This window comes from Prionailurus bengalensis, chromosome E2, assembly GCF_016509475.1.
Source record: "Prionailurus bengalensis isolate Pbe53 chromosome E2, Fcat_Pben_1.1_paternal_pri, whole genome shotgun sequence".
NCBI lineage: Eukaryota > Metazoa > Chordata > Mammalia > Carnivora > Felidae > Prionailurus > Prionailurus bengalensis.
In genome coordinates this window covers 30,353,921-30,375,214 of record NC_057352.1, presented here as the reverse complement: position 1 = coordinate 30,375,214, position 21,294 = coordinate 30,353,921, and positions in this window count along the sequence as shown.

The window sequence follows — 21,294 nt, the reverse complement described above, 5'->3', positions numbered from 1 at the left end:
ATACAAATGATATTTACAAATTCATAATAAATAAGATGTCTTCCTTGCTTTGTCTCCTTCCTCTGCCCTAGCCAACTCCCTGCCCGGGACTCTAGAACCATCCCTACTGCCATCTAGCCTGGTGCCACATTAGGCTTCTAGTAGGGACTCACTTTTACTTTGATTAGATCAACTGATTCCTAAGCTTGATGACACAAGCACACTTTTAATTCCTTGTTATTGTTTAACCTGGCACCACTAATAACAGAGCCACTATGGAACATTGTTTTAGTAACAGAATTATCACCTACAAGTGTTTATTGCATACTTTTGCATAAAAGACCTGAGAGGCATAGGTAAGTGACACTTGTGGATCCTGCTTTCAAGCAATTAGTAGTCTAGTTGAAGAGACATCAAAAGGAAGTGACAGCCATCTTGTTGGGATGTTTACATGTCCAATAAAGTGTTGCAAACTGAGGTAATGAGGAAAAGACTTCAAAGCAGAAGAGGTACCTCCATCAGAGCTAGAAAGGAGGGTGGAGTTCACAGTGAGAATGTTAGAGTCGGTGGTGCCCATAATCATCACTGTGGCTATGCCTTTCATGCTGTCTCTCTCCAGGAAGGTCACTAGACTTAACAGTGCAAAAGTACCTTGGCAATAAATCCCTCAATTTGACAAGGCACAGAGATGTGTTCTCTTTCCTGGGAGGTCACAGTATGGTGGGGAGGGAACATAGGAAATGCTAAGTGTTATGACAAGGAGAGGTAATGGATATTATGGGAGTACAAAGGAGGGAACCCAGCTTAAGTTGGGAGTTAGGGGGAATCAGAAGAAGGAGCTCAGGTTTGAAGGATGAGAAGAACTCTACTGACCATTGACTAGAAACATCTGTGCGAAGGTAGAGAGAAATGAGAGATTGTCGCTCTGGTAGGGGACCCAAACTAGAACATGGGATCATGGTAGGAGATTGGCATTGGAAGGTGGGCAGGGCTCAGATGCCAAAGTCCCTTATTGTGTGTCAAGAGAGCTCATATTCCTTGGTCCAGGGGGTCAGAAGACCAGGTTCCAGTTCTTTGCTTCCACATGCTGGTTAAGCAATGCTGGTCACTTCTTTGTGGGCCTCAGTTTTCTAATCTGCATTCAGGGAAGATTAGCCCCTTTGAAGTTCTAGTTTTAATGATCTTTGTGGTAGAGCGTTTAATGAATTATGGCCTTTCTTGCCTTGCTTCTCTCCCTGGTCTGCCTTTGTCAGGAAGTCCTCCATTGACCAGGGCCTGTTGGCTACCTGTATTCATGGGCAGTAGTTTTCCACTCGAGCACATTAGGAAAAGTCCACTTTTCCTTAGAGCCCTTGGCCTTTGTGTCCGAGTAGAACAAAGACGAGTTGCAATGCCAAACTGGAGTGATTATTATTCAGACTTTTCCCTCTTCCATGCTGTGTGGTCTTTTTCATGTTTGTACGACTTTTCTGTTTTCATTGGACCAAATACAATGAACTTAATGCACTCTTTATTAAATTCCATTTCGTACAACTGGAAAGAATTCTATCTCCTCTCCACTTTATAGGTTTGTACATATTACTAAATACTTGGGCTTTTAAAACATGTTTGTGTCTGTTTTCTATTTTGTTATGGTTTAACTTGGTATGAATATTTTTGAGAAATTAAAAAATTAAGAAACTGGAAAAATGTAATTAACATTTGTTTTCATCACCTAGAATTAACTGCTGTTAAAATTTGTCAGTATTTGCTTCAGGTTCAACTTAAATGTTTTAGTAAGATAATAAAGTCATTTCAGATGAATGTAAAGTTTCCTTTGATCATTGTCAAAAACCCCCAGCGTGTGGCCCATCTCCAAATTTGTAGTGCCTCCATTTTAACAATATTTATCCAGCACCACCTGGGTGGCTTAGTCGGTTAAGCATCTGATTCTTGATTTTGGCTCAGGTCGTGATCTCATGAACCGTGAGATCGAGCCTCATGTCTGGCTCTGCATTGACAGCATGGAGTCTGCTTGGGATTCTCTCTCTTCCTTTCTGTCTGCCCCTGACCTACTCTCTCTCTCTCTCCCTCTCAAAATAAATAAATAAAAACTTAAAAAAAAACAAACAAAAACCAAAACAACAAAAAACCCAGTATTTATCCAAAGTAAAAGCGTCCAATTTACATGTGCAATAGACTTTCATAAATTATATTAGTATTTTCTAGTGTTTTAACTTTTTAAAAATATATCCCCCAAAACAAAATGGAGAATTAAACTGTCATCAAGGGGAAACCAAGTAAATAAGTATTAAGAAAATGAGCTGAGGTCACTGAGGTGACAGGAGAAAGTAGAGGGAATGGTCAATTGGCCATTGGATTGTCCCACTAGATGTGTCCTTTGGCCCCATGTTACTTTTAATTGGCCACTACTGTTCTAAATTGGATTTTGCCTCATACCTGTCAACATCAGCTGTGGGGCCATTTGTCTTTCCTTTATCTTCAACTCAGTCCCCAGATCGTCTTCTCATTTAGAAGGACACTACTCAATGGATGAGACAGGACTCTGCTTTCCCTATGGAAATAAAGGGAAAGATTTTTCTTGTTTCCATCCCTTGAGAGCTGGGGAACGATGGATTCAAGTGACCCCATTCAGAGGTTTGAAACTTGGGAAAGAGAGGCAAAGTCTCAAGGGCAGCTGAGAGATTATTCATGGTTGGGCCTATAATAATAAGAGTTGACGATTTCTTCCATTTATTTTCAATGGTATGTGTCAGGCAGGTGCTGTTTAAGTAATTTATATGTAATATCTCATTTGATGCTCATGATAATGTATGGAGTACTCTTATGTTATTCGCTTTACACATGGGGAAACTGAGGCTGAGATTTTAAGTGACTTGTCCCACCTTACCAGGAAGGCATATTGCTGGACAAAACCCAAAGCTTAGCACCTCAATCAAGCATCTTTAGCAAAAGTCCAGAAACGTACATATCCACCTGTTCCTATTGCATAACCTAACTCATGTTTCCTTATGTCCAGCCTCTCGTGGTTTCTTCCCAAAGTCAGAGCTGAGCCATCTAACCTCCTATTGATTTATCAATGCTTGGATCAATTTCTTTTCTCCTTAGCTGAAGTTACCTGAAGTTGGGTTGGTACTTTTGCAACTAAAAGCCCTGTTGGTCCATAGGCTCTGCTTCCATATTCTTAATTGTGTAACATTAATCTTTATTTACTTCCAAGAAACTGCTTAAAATACTATGTTAAGGACTGAGCCTGATGTTGCAGGTTAGATTTACCTTCTTTGCTTCTATTCCATATATTGTTTCTGAGTAATGCATTATTTTAAAAGAGGAATCAGGGGCACCTGGATGGCTCTGTCGGGTTAAGTGTCCAACTTTGGCTCAGGTCATGATCTCACGGTTCATGGGTTCAAGCCCCGCGTTGGGCTCTCTGCTGACAGCTCAGAGCCTGGAGCTTGCTTTGGATTCTGTCTCCCTCTCTCTGTGCCCCTCCCCTGTTCGTGCTCTGTCTCTTTTGTCTCTCAAAAATAAATATATGTTAGAAAATCTTAAAAGAGAAATAAATTCTAGTTCCACTTATTTTTTTTTTATTTTTAAAAAATCTTTATTAAATAAGTTTCACTTATTTAAACAGTTAGTTGATGTGGCTCCCTGATATTTAGGTCTCACCTTCTGGGGCCTGTAATTTATATGGCAAAAGGGACTTTGCAGGATCTTGAGATGGGGGAGATTATCTTGGATTATTTGGGTGGGCCCTCAATGTAATCACAAGTGTCCTTATAAGAAAAGGGGATGGGGTGCCTGGGTGGGAGTGTCCAACTCTTGATTTCGGCTCAGGTCATGATCTCATGGTGATGGGATTGAGCCCGGCGTTGGCCTCTGAGCTGAGTCTGGAGCCTGCTTGGGATTTTCTCTCCGCCCCCCTCTCTCTCCCTCTGCCCCTCCCCCACTCGTACACTCATATGTGCGTTCTCTTTCTCTCTCTCAAAGTAAATAAATAAACTTTAAAAAAAGAAAGAAGAGGAGGGAGACACAACTTCAGAAGACTGAGACAATGTGATGACACAAACAGATTGTTAGAGAGATGTGCTTTAAAGAAGGAGAGAAAAGGTCCCCAAACCAAAGAATACAGGTATCCATTAAGGAGAAGTTGAAAAAGGCCAGGGTTGGGATTCTCCCCTTGGAGCCTTCAAAAGGAACCAGCTCTGTCAACACCTTGGTTTTAATCATTGTAAGACTCTTTTCAGAGTTCTGACCTCCAGAACTATAGGAGAATAATTTTGTGATTTTTTTTTTTAAACCACCAAGCGTATAGTAATTTGTTACAGCAGCCACAGGAAACTAGTCATTGATGAGACAAGATCATTTGTAGGTTTATGCTTGGTTTGTGAAACAGTACATGTTGATTCTGTTATGTTTTCAGCCTGGGGATGATCCATGGCTGCTCACACATGTGCACTGTAAAATGTTCAGGCAGTTAGAGAGAAATCGTGTCATGATTTCTGTTGTGAGGAAGGCAGAGTACTCTTCCGGTCAGTGGATTTTTTTTTTTTTTGAAAGGCGAATGATATGAAAGGACCAGCTGGCAAACGCCTGATTAATTGCAAAAGTTTATATTCCAAATTAATTTTTTTTTAATGAAGCGGTGTTAACAGTGTTTCTACCACCAGCTTTTTTATTAATGTCGGGAGACAGTCAGAGTTAACAGGAGCAGTGGCAAGAATTAAGTTTGGTGCACCCATGTAACATGACTTACACCTAAGGAAAAACCCTAGAGAAAATACTGGCACAAAATAAAGCTCTGTGTTTTTGTTCTTTTTTGTTTTTAATTTTTTTAATGTTTATTTATTTTTGAGACAGAGAGACAGAATGTGAGTAGGGGAGGGGCAGAGAGAGAGGGAGAGACAGAATCTGAAGCAGGCTCCAGGCTCCGGGCTGTCACCACAGAGCCCAACGCGGGGGCTCGAACTCACAAACTGTGAGATCACGACCTGAGCCGAAGTCGGACGCTTAACCGAACGAGCCACCCAGGCACCCTTGTTTTGGTTCTAAGTGCCATTTGCCCTTTAGAGAATGGAAGGGTAAATTAATCACCGTGGCTGAGTCAGTTGAAAGATCACAAGGCTTGTAGAGTATAGTCCTGTGAAAGCTATGTCTCTTGAAGACACTGTATACCTGCTATAGGGTTTTAGAAATTTAATTGAAAAAAATGTTACCAAGATTCTAAATGATGGTAGGATCCTTTGTTAAGAAGGGAGATTACAAAAACAACCAACCAACCAACCAACCAACCAACAAGCAGAGCCCTGTGATTCTTTTGAAAAGGTGTGTGCATGCACACATGCTTGTACATGTGCACACTGAGGATAGTGGGGCGGGGTGAATGAATACCTGTTAGAATTCCTTTGAATAATGTCTCAATACATTGCCATTGTTAATAAAATTATGGTTGGTGCACCAAGCAGAATAAATTTGAAATAAATAGCTTCTAAACTGATATTACCCAGATTTGCAATATCAACTTGTTTCTGTTTCACAGTGTGTAGATAATAGGAGGGGAGACACGTCTAAAGGTCATTGCTTATGCTGTGGTTATATGTCTTACAAATGCCTGACTGATGTTTTTAAAAGAGTGGCTGAATACTTACACCATCCAGGATGGATATTCTCTCAGATGCTGACAAACACACATCTATCTAGATAATGGAACTGATTCTTTTTTTTTTTTTAAGTGTGTGTTTGTTCACATAAATATAACACACAGAGCATTCAGCTGTGACTCATGAATAAATCTTGAAGATGCATGAAAAGACACAGCATTCAAGTTTGATTTTCAACTAAAAGTAAGTGGTGGGGGGGAAGCTCATTCCATGGGAAAGAAAGCTATTTTATTAAATTCCTTTGATTCCGCTGGGGACGTAAGGTTGTACATCATGGAGAATTTGTATGTCTTAGAGTCAAACCTTTCTCATAAAATCCGAAACGTTTGTGGTCTTGTTCTTATCGCTCTTGTTACCATAATAGCATCATGTTCTTTGCCATCTAGCCCAGAGGGAAGACCATTTTGCTTAATTCAGTTTAACGAGTTGAATCCACATGGCGCACCGAAGGTGTGCTTCAGTTCAGTTCTGGAGGATTAAAGGAAAGTGATGGTTCCTTCCCACAATAAACTAGAGAGGCAGAAGAGTAGAGTGAGTGAGGCATAATTTTCAATTAGGATCAGCAAAATTTGGCACACCTTCTTGCCACCGTCCTCTTCAGCGTCCATGGTGGACCTTGTCCATCACTCAGCCCTCTCCTTTCCCTTGAACTTGGATGCCGCTTCTCTTCTCAGCCTCATACTTCAAGAAGCCACCACCAGTGGACTGAAGACGACATTCTCAGTAAAACTCATTTACTCTTCTTTTCATCCCGAGGAAGGTGCCTTTGTCAGTTTCGGCTGCTGTAACAAAAGTGTCATCTGCCAGGTGATGTAAATGACAGATACAGCGAAGCACTGGATGGAGATTACGCTTTACTCACATAGAAGAGGGACAGAGTAAGATCAGCTTCAGTGGTGGATGTCAGTCCCCCATGCTCGGTGGTCCCTCCCACCGGCTGACACAGGGCATTTGGCCTGCCCGAACCCATCTTGTCCTGCAGCAGAGGGACCTTGTTCCTTCCCTGAAGAGGACAGAAAGAGCAATGTGGTTGAGTGTGTGCCATGTGACACACACGTTTAAGCAGAATGGAGGAGGGTGAAGCAGGGAAAGATGTTCCCACGTAAGGTGGGAAGTCCAGCACAGGCTGTGAGGACTCTTCATGTCTCGGTAAGGAAGTGTTACAGGTGCGAGGCCCATTGTTATGTGGCCAAGTGGCTGTCAAAAGGCTGCAGGCAAGAGGGTCTTTCCCAGCAGACTCTAATAGTATCACGGGGGCTCCACAGTCATGACCTAATGACCTTCCAAAGCCTTCACCTCCTAATACCATCCCATTGGTGGTTGGGGTTTCAGTAGATGAATTTTGGGGAACACACACATTCAGTCCATAAAACTAAGGTGATCCCATCTTATTGGGTGAGCTTACTTATTTACCTGAAAACTGAGGATAAAAGTATCCACCCTCAAAGGAACTAGGGGAATAGTTGAAACTTCCGAGGTGTTAATAAGGCAGCCAAAAGTGGGAGATGTTACCTTCCAGGTGCCCAAATGAGATCTGTAATTTGGACTAAATAATATTTGATTGTGAATAGTACTGTGATCAGTAACAGCTCTTGGTAGGCTAGAAGTTAGTTTTAAAACCAAAATCCTACCCCAAATGGGGAATTTCTCCTTCCTTCCTTCCTTCCTTCCTTCCTTCCTGTCTCCCTTCCTTCCTTCCTTCCTTCCTTCCTTCCTTCCTTCGATAATTCAACAAAGAGCATCCCTACTATATAGGCCAGCACCTGTGGTTTTTTAGGAGACTTCAGACTAGTAGAAGGAGAAATGCCCATGATTTACACTGTTTTGTATCTCAGATTTGTCTGCAGCTCTGGGACCAATTAGCATTTAATTTCAATAAATAGGGCAAAAAGCTCTCCATGCTAATCCAGTTTGTTACGGTCCTCAGCTCACCTGCCTTGCAGATCTTTCTGGAAAGAACAGAAGATGGTAACAACATAGCATTGGATGCTCAGATGGGGCTTATGTGACTTTTCAGTGACTTTTCAGACACCTCAGCATCTTTTTTGCTCAACCATGGTAGCCTTCACTGGGGGACAAGAACCATCATTCAGCATATTGGAAATATTCCTCTGTAGCATTTGTTTGGCACCTGCTACTTATGCAGGTCTCTTGATAAATGAGCACTTAGGAAGCGACATGTTTAGGACAACAGTATATGCCAAATATCCTAAGTAATTGTTATTTCAGATGCCTGGTGCTTTTATAGCATTTTGGCTGCAAGGCTCAAGTGGTAATTGGAACTCCTTCTGCATAGGTGAGCCTGGAGTTAGCTTTCATGACACATGAGTGGCGGCCTCATTAAAGATGCTCCCATGAAATGATGACAATTTCTTTTGATATCTTCTAGTGAAAGTAGAGATAAGGGACAGGAGAGGAAGAAAGGGAAGAGGAAGCACATGAGAAAAGGACATCTGTTTAAAAATGACAAAAAAACATTTCTCAGTTTACCCTCATCAAGCCAGGGTCAGGGAAATGTTCTGCCTTATGGAATTGTTTTGAAGTACAAACTGGGTACACGATTTAAAATTCCTTGGAGGGTAAGAAAACACAAGGAGTGTCCCGCATCCCTTCCGGTTCTAGCTTAAAGGAACGTAAGATAAAATATTTAGTCACAGAAAGCAAAATGGTGTTGGAGTTACCAGGAATAGTGCTCCCCCAACCTTTTCGCATCATTGTACTCAATGAATGTAACAGCATAGTAGCCAAATGGGTGAACAGAACCAGGGCTGGGGGGAGGCACTCCCCACCTCAAGTCTACCTGGTCACTTAGACGACTGGGTCAGATTCTTGGCATAACTGTCACCTGGAGGTGACTTTAACTGGGATGCTTTTGAAGCCATGTTTCTGGAACCGTCGCTTCCATGGACTCCATCCAAGGTCCTGCACCTAATTTGGAATCCATAGGTTTTTATTCGTTTACTTTTAGGTTTCCCAAATTCCAAACTGATTTCCACCCTTGTCTGTAACCCGCGCGTGGCACAATTCCTGGGGAATTCTGACCTGTAGTTTATGCTGGGCTCTACAGTGGCAGTTCATTCAGGAGACCCGACGATGTCTTGGATTAAAGGTGATGAGCTTTTCTACACATTTGCTAATTCGAAATAAATAAATGCATACTTGCTGACATTAATTAATTAATGTGCTTTTCACAGCACCAAGCATATCTATATAGAATTCTAAAACACAAAACTCATAATCCCTTTGGAGGAAGGGTTAGAGAAATAGAATGATAATGTATGTAACGTGTAATGTATATAATAACAATAATGTATCCGATTTTAGTGTCCGCTGAATAAATCTGTTGTTGCCTACTCCTAGTTAAAATAATAAATTCTGGGGGCGCCTGGGTGGCTCAGTCGGTTAAGCATCTGACTTCAGCTCAGGTCACAATCTCGCGGACCGTGAGTTCGAGCCCCGCGTCGGGCTCTGGGCTGATGGCTCAGAGCCTGGAGCTTGCTTCTGATTCTGTGTCTCCCTCTCTCTCTGCCCCTCCCCCGTTCATGCTCTGTCTCTCTCTGTCTCAAAAATAAATAAACGTTAAAAAATTAAAAAAAAAATAAATTCTGTGTTTTAACGCCTCCTTACAGAAGTGATGGGAATTGAAAGCAGCTTCATGGTCTGTGACTCTGAAAGATGTTCGGGACTTAGAGGTCTCAGTGATATCTTAGGGATCTAGATGCTTCACAGCCCTCACTTCTAGATGCCACTTGATAGGATATGGTAAGGGACTCTGTGGCTTCAAGTAGGTCTTCTCTCTCTTTATTCAGTTGTTCTCCAGGCAATCTTACTTTATAAAAAATACGAAGTAAATAGAGTTTATCTTTGGTGTCTTCCCCGTTTTTGTCTCAAGCCACCCTCGATTCTCTAAGCATCTACCTTGTAAATTTTGTTTTCAATGCATAGGGAGATCTGGGAGTTAGAGAGCAATTTAAGAGTTATTGTAGGCCAACCCTTAGCTGACTCTCAAAAGATCTATATAGCATCCTTGACAAATGAGGCCATTTGCTACCTGGACACATCCAATGATGGCGAATACACTGCCTCCATCCATTTGATTTTGCTCTGATTGTCGGAAGGTTCTTCCTTACATTTGGCTCAAATCATTTTCCTTTTCTGTGCATTCGAACATCCTACCTCTCTTTGTTCAGTGACTTCATGGCAATTCTCTCCTTATTTTGTTAGCATTCCTACCAAGGTGCTAACTGATGATTGAAGCTCTTCTATAAGGACTATTTTATCAACAGGAAATTTTAGAAAAAATAGTATATAACATCTTGTAATATCCCTGAAGAATAATTAAAAGTGATGAAATTCCAAGATGTGACTTATGAAAAGGATCTTATTACTTGCCCATCAATCACATCTAGAGGATGCTACCCCGCTCCTTTTTTTAATTTTTATTTATTTTTTTATTTTTTATTTTTATTTTTTTTTGTCTCACAGCACACTTAAGAAGCCCTAAAGGGACACCTGGAATGTCCATGAGGCACAGAGGATCGATCACTGGACTAGAAATTGACAGACTTTACAGTGGGTGGGACCTTGATAAGACACAGTTTCTCTGATAATTCTCTGTATTCCCATCTGTATAATGAAGAGGTTCATCTCAATCTCAAGTGCCCTCCAGCATCAAAGTAGATTTGGGGGTGCCTTAGTTATTATCTGGCAGTGCCCTTATTTAGATTTACAGGTTACAGAATAGTGGTTGTTGCCCGTTCAATACAAGTAGGACACCGATCCTGTATATTTGGGTGAATTTAACCTTTGAAAACCATATGCTTGGAAAGTTGGCGTTTCTTTAAAAATCACATCATCTCTTGGTGGATACTAGTTTGCATTTGTGGTAAGTGCTCGCCAAACCATTTCAATCCTTGTTGGCCCTGGATTGGTAAGTATCACAAGAGAGCTTTCAGAGAGTTATGTGTGAATAAAATGCATATAAATTACAATAGTTTACCTCTAAGCAGTCTATTAATATAGTCAGAGAGCACTTAGAAGTCTTTTTTTGCACCTTGACTGTCTTAAAGCAGTAAAGATTAGAAACTAATTATGCGTACGTTGTCAGTACCAATATTTGTAATTAATTTGATTCACAGTACACTAAATAACAAACTGGGTTAAAATTTTAACAGGTTATGTGAATCGTCATTAATGCGTTCCTTTTCTATTGCCTTATTCATTTTTAGAAGTATATTCAATGAGTTTTAGTGTTTTTAAAAGCAGATTAAAGGCATGTGCAGCCCAGATAAAGCCCAGTGAAAGTGATTATTTAGCAGCAATGCAGATTGTCCTCACAGCCTTTTCCTTCAGCGCATTGTGATACTGTGTATTTCAGGACATGAAAAGAACTCTGGAAACAATTAACTTCTGTGAATTGGATTGATCCATTAGGACAGAGTCTGTCCTTGGGAACCATGTATTGTGATGAAAGGGGTGGACGGTGAAGGTGCATCGTGGGTCATGTTCCTTCCAAGAGGGTACAAAGAGGTGAAGTCATGTAACTTCATGTGTTAGTGGACAGAACCAACTTTGAGAAGCCATGTTTGAGTCCCACTAGTGACACTGGGTGACACCAGTCTAATACAGATGACCCTATGGTGTTCTTACTCCATTTCTAGAATGTAAACATCCCCCCTCCCCATACCCTCTTCTTGGTAACTCCATAATTGTTGATTTGTTTCTCAACGCTGCAGAAAGACCCAGGTTATTTACATCATAGTACCTAGCAAGGTGCTGGTTTCGTTTTTAGGTGCTCCACGATTCATTATTGAAGGAATTGTGAAGTGAATTAGCAGTAAGTGATTCTGTGGTGCCCTGATTCTGGTGTCCTAGGCCAAACCAGAATCATAGTTCTGTCTCTAGCTCCTTGTTTCCTGTTGCTTTGCCTTCGTCCACGTTGGCTATGGTACAAGCGAAGACCACCATTCATTGTGATTTGGCTTGGAGGCTTCCTTCCGTCCTAGGACTTTTGGTTGCTCCAGTGGGAAGAGTTCTCTCCTTCTTCAACTCTTGTAGCAACTTTGCAGCTGTTTGGCATAAGTAATGATGTGGCACACAGATGACCATAGTACATATCAGCATTTTCAGTACTGAATTTAACAGTCTAAAGAAAAAATGGCTTGTGAAACACAGTGACCGGAGGTAACAGAAACTAAATTTCTGGTTCTTGCAAAGATTTTATTACAAAAATAGAACACACCTTGCATATGTTTGGGAAGAAAAATCAACTAGTATCAGGACTGGTGACCAAGGAGGGCTGCTCAGATACCAAGCAGGTTTGCCCCAGACTCCGGAACGTTTCCTACAATACGGGAACGTGCTATCATTTTTTCACTGGAGCGTGTCAGTGGCCAGCTCTTAGGAGTAGTGTGGTGTGGTATCACCCTGTAGGGCCTATAAATGAAAGACAGAACAAAGAAGGAAGGGGTTTTGATTTCGTGAAGACTGAATATTTAAGTGGATGTGTAAGAACCTCTCTGGTACCTACTTCTGTTTCTTGTTGCTTGGCCGGCACCCACTCTCTCCCTTTGCATCACTGCGAGGATGCTGCAGAGACTGCACGCTGCGTGTGCTTACGAACTGCACTGCGATTGTAGGACCCGGCAGGCAGTTGCTGTGAACAAACTGCCGTCCTGTTCCTTACGGCCACCGGGGGAGAGGCAGACCCGCCATGGAGGGGGCACACGGGATGTTGTCAACACTGTCTTACATCATTCAATATGTGCATACAAATAATAATGAGAACAGCAAGCGGTGCAATTGCTACTCTTTTTTTAAGGTTATTTTGAGAGAGAGAGAGAGAGAGAGCATGAGTGGGGAAGGGGCAGAGAGAGAGAGGGAGAGAGACGATCCCAAGCAGGCTCCACCCTGGCAACACAGAGCCCGACGTGGGGCTCGAACTCATGAAACCGTGAGATCGCGATCTGAGCCGAAACCGAGTTGGATGTTTAACTGACTGAGCCACCCAGCTGCCCCTATAATTACTACCCTTTGTTGCATGCTTACTATATTTCAGAGTTCCAGGAGGTAAAACTTGGATTTTTTAAGAAAAATACTCACTTTGGAGATGAGAAAATTGAGGTTCTCCCAGCTTATATGTGGCAGAGTTAGGAGCTATCCTTAGATCTGTCCTAGGTCTGTCTTAGATCCATCTCTAGGATCTTTATCTGTTCCACCTCAAGCCTTCTTCTTCTTCTTCTTCTAGACATAGAATTCTTGGGGTGCCTGGGTAGCTCAGTCGGTTGAGGATCTGACTTCAGCTCAGGTCAGGATCTCATGGTTCATGGGTTCGAGCCCCAGGTCGGGTAGGGCTCTCTGCTGTCAGCACAGAGCCTGCTTCAGATCCTCTGTCTTCCTCTCTCTGCTCCTCCTCCACTTGCACTCTCTCAAAAAGATAAACATTGGGGCTCCTGGGTGGCTCAGTCGGTTAAGCGTCCAACTGCAGCTCAGGTCATGATCTCATGGATCGTGAATTCAAGCCCTGCGTCGGGCTCTGTGCTGAGCTCAGAGCCTGGAGCCTGCTTTGGATTCTGTCTCTCTCTCTCTCTCTGCCCCTCCCCTTCTCACCTCTGTCTCTATCTCTCTCAAAAATAAACAGTAAAAAAAAAAAATTAAAAAAAAGAAAGAAACATTAAAAAAAAGATATTTGGGGGGATAGGGTCCTATGTTAATGCATCTTGATAGCTGCGCACCAAGCACATGCTACAGTTGATTAAAGCAATAGCTGAAGGAATGTTCTTCTCGCTCACCCCTTTTATTATGAAATGTTTTTTTTTTTTAAAGAAAAGTATAAGGAATGACATAAGAAATGCTAATCTACTAAACTAGTAGTTCTTGACCCGGGGTGATGTTGCCTGCCCCTCTCCCCCGGGACACATTGCCAAAGTGTGTGACATTGTTGATGGTCATGACTGGGGGAGGTGCCACTTGAGTCTAGTGTGCAGAGGCCAGATGCTGCCACACCTCTTGCTATGTGCGGGATACTTCTCCACAGTGAAGACTCATCTGTCCCAAGATGTCGGTGGTGCAAAGGTTGAAAAACTAAATGCATGGTTTAATAAACCACACATTTTGGAAGCCTTTTTAATACCCATTCTTGACTTCTCCTTTCTTCCTGATGTAGGTGCCTCTAGGCAGGCTTTTATGTATCTACTACAAATATAAGAATTTATAAGTTATGCAATCAGTTGTTTTAATATTGTTTGTAATTATCATTCAGCAATTTGATATTTTTCACTTAAAATGATCTTTTTGAGATTTATCCATGTTCATAAATTTAAACCTTGTTTATGGATTCAAATAGCAGACTATTGTGCTATTGCATGAGTATACCACAAATTATTTGTTCACCTTTTCATAGAAATTTAAATTGTGTCTGATTTTTTTTTTTAATGCAGGGATGCAGTAAACATCCTTGCAAATGTACATATACACCAGAGCTCCTCTAGGGTTTATACAGAGAAGTCACATTTCTGGGTTGTACCAAAATGAATTTCCACCAACAGTGACTGTGAGTTTCCATTTCCTCATATCTACTCCAGGGTGTGATATTGTCCGTTGTAATTTTGGGGAGCAATTCCTTCTTTTACATTGTACCGTCTGCTAAGGTGTCCTTATATTTAATCTTCTTAAAGGATTATCAGATCACTTTAACATTTGATGTGGACAGTCATTAATATGTCTCATTTCTGTTGCCTTCTATTGATGTTCAGAAGCAAAGTAAATGAATTCACGTGTGTGAGTGTGCGTGTGTGTGTGTGTGTGTGTGTGTGTGTGAGTATGTGTGTTTAGTAGGCTACATTACCTTTTATCCAGCTGCCAGTTACATAGTCATTCCTGAGGTAGAACATCCAAACTCAAAGTAAAAAAAATCCCGGAGTAACTACTGAGTCTTCTTTATCCTTGACCACACCTAGGCCTTCAGTCTTAACCTTCTGAATCTGTCCATCTCTCTCTGTCTGCACTGCTAATCCCTTAGTCTGGGTCCTCAATCATGTCTCGTGGAATTTCAGCAACAACACCTTAACTGACCTCCCTATCTCGATACTACTCTTTTCTCATCTGTTTTCCAAATATAGGACAGAATAATCTTTCTAAAACCCAAGGTGTTCTCCTTAAACCCTTTATTGGTTCTTCCCAGTGGAGTTCAAACACCTTAGCATGGTCTGACACCTGCTTGCTGTCTAGTCTTTTTGCTAACTACTCTCCCCTCCCCCCCTGCCCCCACAGTCTATTCTACATTCCAGTCAAATAGAACTACCATCATTTCCTGCAAAGCCAACTCCACATGCCTCTGCCCTTGTGCACGCTGCTCTCTGTGCTGTGATGTCCTCGGCAAACTCTTTGGCCAACTACTCTTACTCATCCTCTAGGTCTCTAAGTAGGTGTCTTCTCCATTAGGATAGCTTCCCTTCCACTTCCCCTGTCCTAAACAGGGTAAATGTCCTTCTTTGTACTGCCCTGACACTATGTTATACCCCATTGATCCCATGTTGTTGTTGTTGTTGTTGTTCTCTTTTCTCATCTGGTTTCCTCACTAGGACTTCAACTCCCTGAGGAAAGACTGTCTTTTATTTGTGTTATCTCTGATTCCTAGAACAGTATAGGTGTTCATTAAATGGATGGGGAACAATAGTATAGGCCTTCTTAACTTTGAAGTATCTTGATACATTCCTCTGAGTCATGAGCCTAAAAAGGAGTTCAGAGAGTTGACTCTTTCTTTGAAATCTCATGTGAGGTGTCAGAAGATCATTTGCACAAGAACCAACCTGCCATGTTGACCTGCTTCGAATGTCCTACGTATTTTAGGTTCACCATATTGTGGAGTGTGTTTCTCCTAAGGTATTTCCATTAGTTTTTAAAGCCCACATGCATCCTAAAGGAAATGTAAACCATATGTTTGACATTCATTTACACTTAACTATGTTTTTTTTCCCTATAAAAGAGAAAAATGTAAATTGATGTTCAAATGCCTTTGGGGCTGTTTAATAAATACAACTTTCAAGTTGTTTTTCTTTCCATGGAATTATTACAAAGGAAAATGCCTTGAACAATAGAAGGTCATGGCTCAGTCCCAAACTCTGAGTAAGTGGTATTTTAGGAGGTTCCAGACTTGATTAAAGTCCTTGTCCCAGAGCCCTGACTCACAGAGTCCTAGGTACATTTGTTCTCTTCATCTGTCAGAGGCAGAAACAGAAGGTACTGACCTTTTATTTATCTTTGCATCTTTAGAGCGTAATTTGTTTGAGACAAGCATTCTGTAATTAGAATAGGAACATCCTGGTTCTAGTCTTGACTCACGCTAGAAACAGGAGTGACATCCATCGTTCTACCTGCTGAATGATGTTGGTCGAAGCATCAAGTGACCTGGACACGAAAGTGAGTGGACGCAGTAAAGGACACCACTCACAACCTGTCACTGGGAAGGCCAATTGAAGAAGCCTCTTGAGAGGGAAATTTGGCAATGTCTGCAGGAATTCTAAACCATGCCCATGGCCCCTGATGAACAAAATCTGACTGCTATATATTTATCCAGTGCAGATATGCACACACAAAAAAACTGTGTTGAAATATATGCATACGAACATTCACTGTATTACAGTTTTTGATTACAAAAAAAAAAAGGATATCATCTGAGTTAACATTTTTGGGAGCTGGTTACATAAATTAATGGAGTAATAAATGATTATTGAAAAAATACACACACACACACACATAAATGCTGATATGGAAAGAGCACCAAGATATGTTAAAAAAAAAAAAAAAGCAAGGGGTATGTCAGTGTATATTCGATTGTCCCCTGAAGGGAGGAGAATAACATAGAGGACCAAACAAAATAAATGGGAGGAGGAAACATATATGTACTTCATTAGCCAATGCAGAATATTATTTCTTTGTAGGACACATAAAAAATATACAAATGGTTACTCTGGGGACAGAGCTTGGGGAATGCTTTTAATTTTCATCACATACTGTTATACACTTGGGCTTTTATGCCATGTACATATGTGGGCGGTGGGCTTATGGGACATTTTTGCTCTCTTCTTCATACTCTTTTTTACACACATGTATACACATGAACATACACATGTACACACACATGAATATTTCAATAATTCCGAAAGAAAAATGAAAGTATATACTCCCTTAGCTTATTAATAAAAAGCACATGCTTCCGAACAGGCAGATCTGGGTGTGAATGCTAGCTAAGACCCCATTTTAGTTGTATCACCTTGGGAAAACCATTTGGGCTCTCTAAACTTGTTTTCCTATATGAAATTGGGGGACAATAACCTACCTTTCAAGCCTACTATGAGAGTTAATTATATAATAAATAATGCATAAAATTGGATATAACTTGCCATGTGGTAAAAACTTCATTAAGTTATGTTTATAGTTCTTGTTTTTGTTGCTGTTATCACAATAAGATAGCAAACACCTTTAAACCTCATTCACCATGAAGAAGACCAGTTCAAAGCAATTTAGTCCTCAGTCTCGATTTAGGCCTAGTTTTAAGAAAAAGAAATGTGAGAGTGGGCTCCTGATAAGGCCTAGCTGTTATAAGCAAAGGCCTCAGGCGTTTGGATGTGGATAAACCAGGTATGTTTAAACAGCAGATTTCATTTGAAACATATTCCCCATCTACTGTGTATGGCCCTAAATGTCAACACCACGTCCCTTGGAATTCCCAGTTGAGACACGGCTTCTTAACGAGCTCACAGTATCTAGCTTTTCTGTTTCCAGAAGAAGCCCCAGTGCCAGGTTCAGATTCTAGAATCCCTGGTCTCCAGCCTAGTGTCCTTCAATGGACCCATGGTTTTGTGCATCCCTAGAATAGACTTTTCTGAAGTTTGAAAAAGTTAAAGTGTACTCTTGACCCACAACCATTTCTTGATTCTGAAAAGAAATTGTTCCTGGAAGTGCTTCAGGGGAAAGATTTGGAGGAGCAGCTTTCCATTTTGACTTGAATTGCAAACTCACATTAAAAAACATTAAGGATAATAAACTGGAAATTCAATTACCAGGCTTGAAGCCAGAACACCGCACACTCGATTTGGATTTGCATCTTAACTTATAGCTTGTTCTTGCCAATATTACTTACAATTCAGACCTTTGCTCATGGTAAAAAAGAAGCACTTAGTGCACAGATGATTTCTCACCAAGTGCTTTTTGATGGACCTGCCCAAATGTCAATTTGGGTATGAGTTTAAATTAGAAGGAAATTTAAAATATTTCTCCCTTTTATTTTTACACTTCTGTTATTGCACTTCGGGAACCCACATGACGAGGATTTCAAATTTCCAAACAATGTCGAATGTCTCCTCTTGGATACAAACTGAGGTTTCTATTAGGCTTACAATCTAATTTGTTTACGAGATACTCAGTTTGAGATGTTAGACACCTGCCTTTATGAAGATGATTCCTACTAGGGGGTTGGAGAAAGCAACTGGAAGAGTATGAGTTTTTGGCTTGCCTTCAGTTTTTAAAATAATTCAGGTGTCCAGATGAGGACTTCCATGAATCTGGACAAGTGATCCTCAAGATGGATCTTTCCAGTTCCTGTCTGAAGAGTGGCCTGACTTAGCCATGAAAGGCATAGGCAGTAGCAAGTATGTTGTTCACATTCTCTAGGTGTGAATCGAAGCTCGATCTTTCATTATTTGTGTGCCTATGGACAAGTTACTTAAACTTTTTGTGCCTCAGTTTTCTCATCTGTAAAATTGGGATTAATGAAGAAGACAGTACCTATCCTATAGGGTTGTGTCATGATTTAAAAGAGCTAATAATGCACACAAAGCTCTTAGAATAGTGCTTGGCGATAGTAAACCCTCAATAAATATTAATTTTTATTATTATGAGGTGTGACTCGTGAAAGATGGGAATAATTAGCTTGTTATAGTTGGTGTGGGGAAAACAGTGGTTTCTTTTCGGATGCTTCCTGGGATCTTGGCCTCTGTCTGTAGCAGTGAATCTCAGTCTTGGATGCACATTCGATCACCTGGTGTCAAAGTATAATTTCAAAAGTTGAAAACTTGACTCTCATACAGTCATGCAGTCAGTACTTGCCAAATACTTATTTGATTCATTTAATGAGAGAACCAGCAGGGTACGTTCAAAGAGAATTAGAAAGACCAAACAGATATAGGTCCTGAAAAAAATGCTGGAATAAGATGGCTAGGTTAGACATAAAGCTCCATAAATGTCCTATGGAGCAAAAACAGCACTGTAATCTTGGAATTGGGCGGAAATTATTAGCATCTCTACTGGAAAAATGTGTTTGCATTGTTATCAGACCCAAATCTATAGCACTGCTGTCAGACTTCGACAACAAAGGTTGTCACACTTGGGCCTGTGTCGTAATCACCTGGGAACTTGCCAAAATTACAGAAACCCAAACTCTATCCTACTTAAATAAGCCTGGGCTTCTGTATACTTTATTTTCTTTCTGGGTAACTCTGTTATATAGCAAGGTTTGAGAACCACTGTTCGAGAAGGCATTATCTACTCTTACAGAGTTGTGAAATAGCTGAGTAAATAGTAAATTAAATGAAGGTATGTTACCCTGAAGAATTACGTACTCTTTGGCATGAGCCCGTTGAGCAGTGCTCCACCATGACATTGAAAGGCTATGTGGTTATCCTTTTGCTTATTCCCAAGTTTTGGAATTGTTTTCTTAATACTGGGCAGTGTTAATAAAAACTACTTAGGGCTAGGTAACCCCCAGCTTCTGATTAATCGATCTGAAGTGTGGCTTGGGAATCATGGGTTTAAAAGCTCCCTAGGTGATTCTGATGTGCAGTCAATGTTGGAAGTGGGAACTTCTGGTCTTTAAGCTTGACAAAATACCCTGACTACATTCAGTGTTTTATGCAGTGTCAAGAACATGGTGTGTGTAAAATATTATGTATTTAGTTAAAGAGATAATAGAGAGTTTGGGGCGCCTGGGTGGCTCAGTCATTAAGCGTCTGATACTTGATTTTGGCTCAGGTCATGATCTCACGTTCTGTAGGTTCAAGCCCTGGGTAGGGCTCTGTGCTGGAACCTTCTTGGAATTCTCTCTCTCTCTGTCTCTCTGTCTCTCTGCCCTTACCCCACCTGTGCTCATGCGCGTGCGAGTGCACACTCTCTTTCTCTCAAAATAAATAAACTTTTAAAAAAAGAGATAATAAATTTAATAAACACAGACCAATTTGGAATGGCCCAATTTAGAATAGACAGGTTTATCTGGCCAGCCTTGAACAGAGGTGGATGCTTCCACAAGGAATAGCTCCTGTGTTCTCAGTTTCAGGAAAACAGCATAGAATTCTTGAGTGAACACTCTTTCATGTCCAGAACACTGCTCACACTGCTGTACCCAGTTTACAGGTCTCCTGGATGTGACTAATCGATCTTTTCCATCCCGGCTGTTCTAGACAAATCCTTCTTGTCACACACATGCACTCTTCTTTTCTTTCAGTCGTTTGCAAAGTCTTAGAAGAGAACCTTCTAAACGTGAGATAAAAATAATTTATTTTGGCTTCTGTCTTACTCTCACAAACTCAAAGGTTATTGGAACAACTCACCTGTTTTCAACCCCAGGCTTCCATGTCTTCTCAAGATGGCGCTTCTAGTATGGCGTTGCTGCTGGTAGCAAGTAACAGTGGATGACTTAGGAGGTAGACCCCCCAGTCATCATTCCCTCATTATGGTGTATTTTAAGGAGTCATCAGTCTTCGCTTGCAGTTTTTAAAATGTCATTCTTTCCACTCTCTGCTTTTGTTTGGGCATTCTGTAACAAAAGAATGGGGTGAAAATTATCTTCATTACTGTCACCCAAATTCTTTTTGAGGAGGAAGCTGCTTTGTGTGGAAAAATAACGTCAGTAAGTGCTGGGATTCAAGATGAGACTCTGAGATCACGAGAGTTGGTTGGGACTCAACCCAATAGGATAATGGCTGACCTTCTCTACCTGAGACAAGCAAGGTATTCGTTTCTGATCCTGGGATGGAGGAGGAGAATCCAGAAGGAAATAGAGAAAAGACAAGGTGATGGTAGAAGGCTGAGCAGCTATATGAGGTGAAGGCCAATGTAAAACCTCTGGGGGCAGGGTGGCTGCAAGGACACTTAAGAACAGACCGACTTTGCTTGCAGCTCTTGGGACTGCTGTGGTGTGAGTGCCACCTTTTTGCAACCCTGCTCCCCCCAAGTCTTTAGGAAAGTCTCGTTCCCACATACACGTGTGCGTATGTCATTGACAAGAAATAGCACAGAATTTCATGACTAGATCAAGGCAACCCAGTCAATATACAAGAAAGCAACAGCCAAAGCCAGAAGGAAAGTATCATTATGGAAATCTTGAAGAGGACTTTAGGTACATGGGGTTCTGGAATGGGGTTCAGGGCAGTCTTATGTGTCTCGTTCATGGGTAGGGTTACATTGAATTCACTCTTTCCACTATGATTTAATGGAAGGATGAAGAATGTGTGGCTCTCTCTGCTGTGCAGAGTCTCAAGACCACACAGATGTGCCTCATCAAGGGACCAACAATCTAGTCATGAAGAGCCAGACCTTAACGCCGGGAAGATTCGGAATGATTTAGAAGTGCAAAATGAAGGAACGTTAGTTCGTGGGAGGA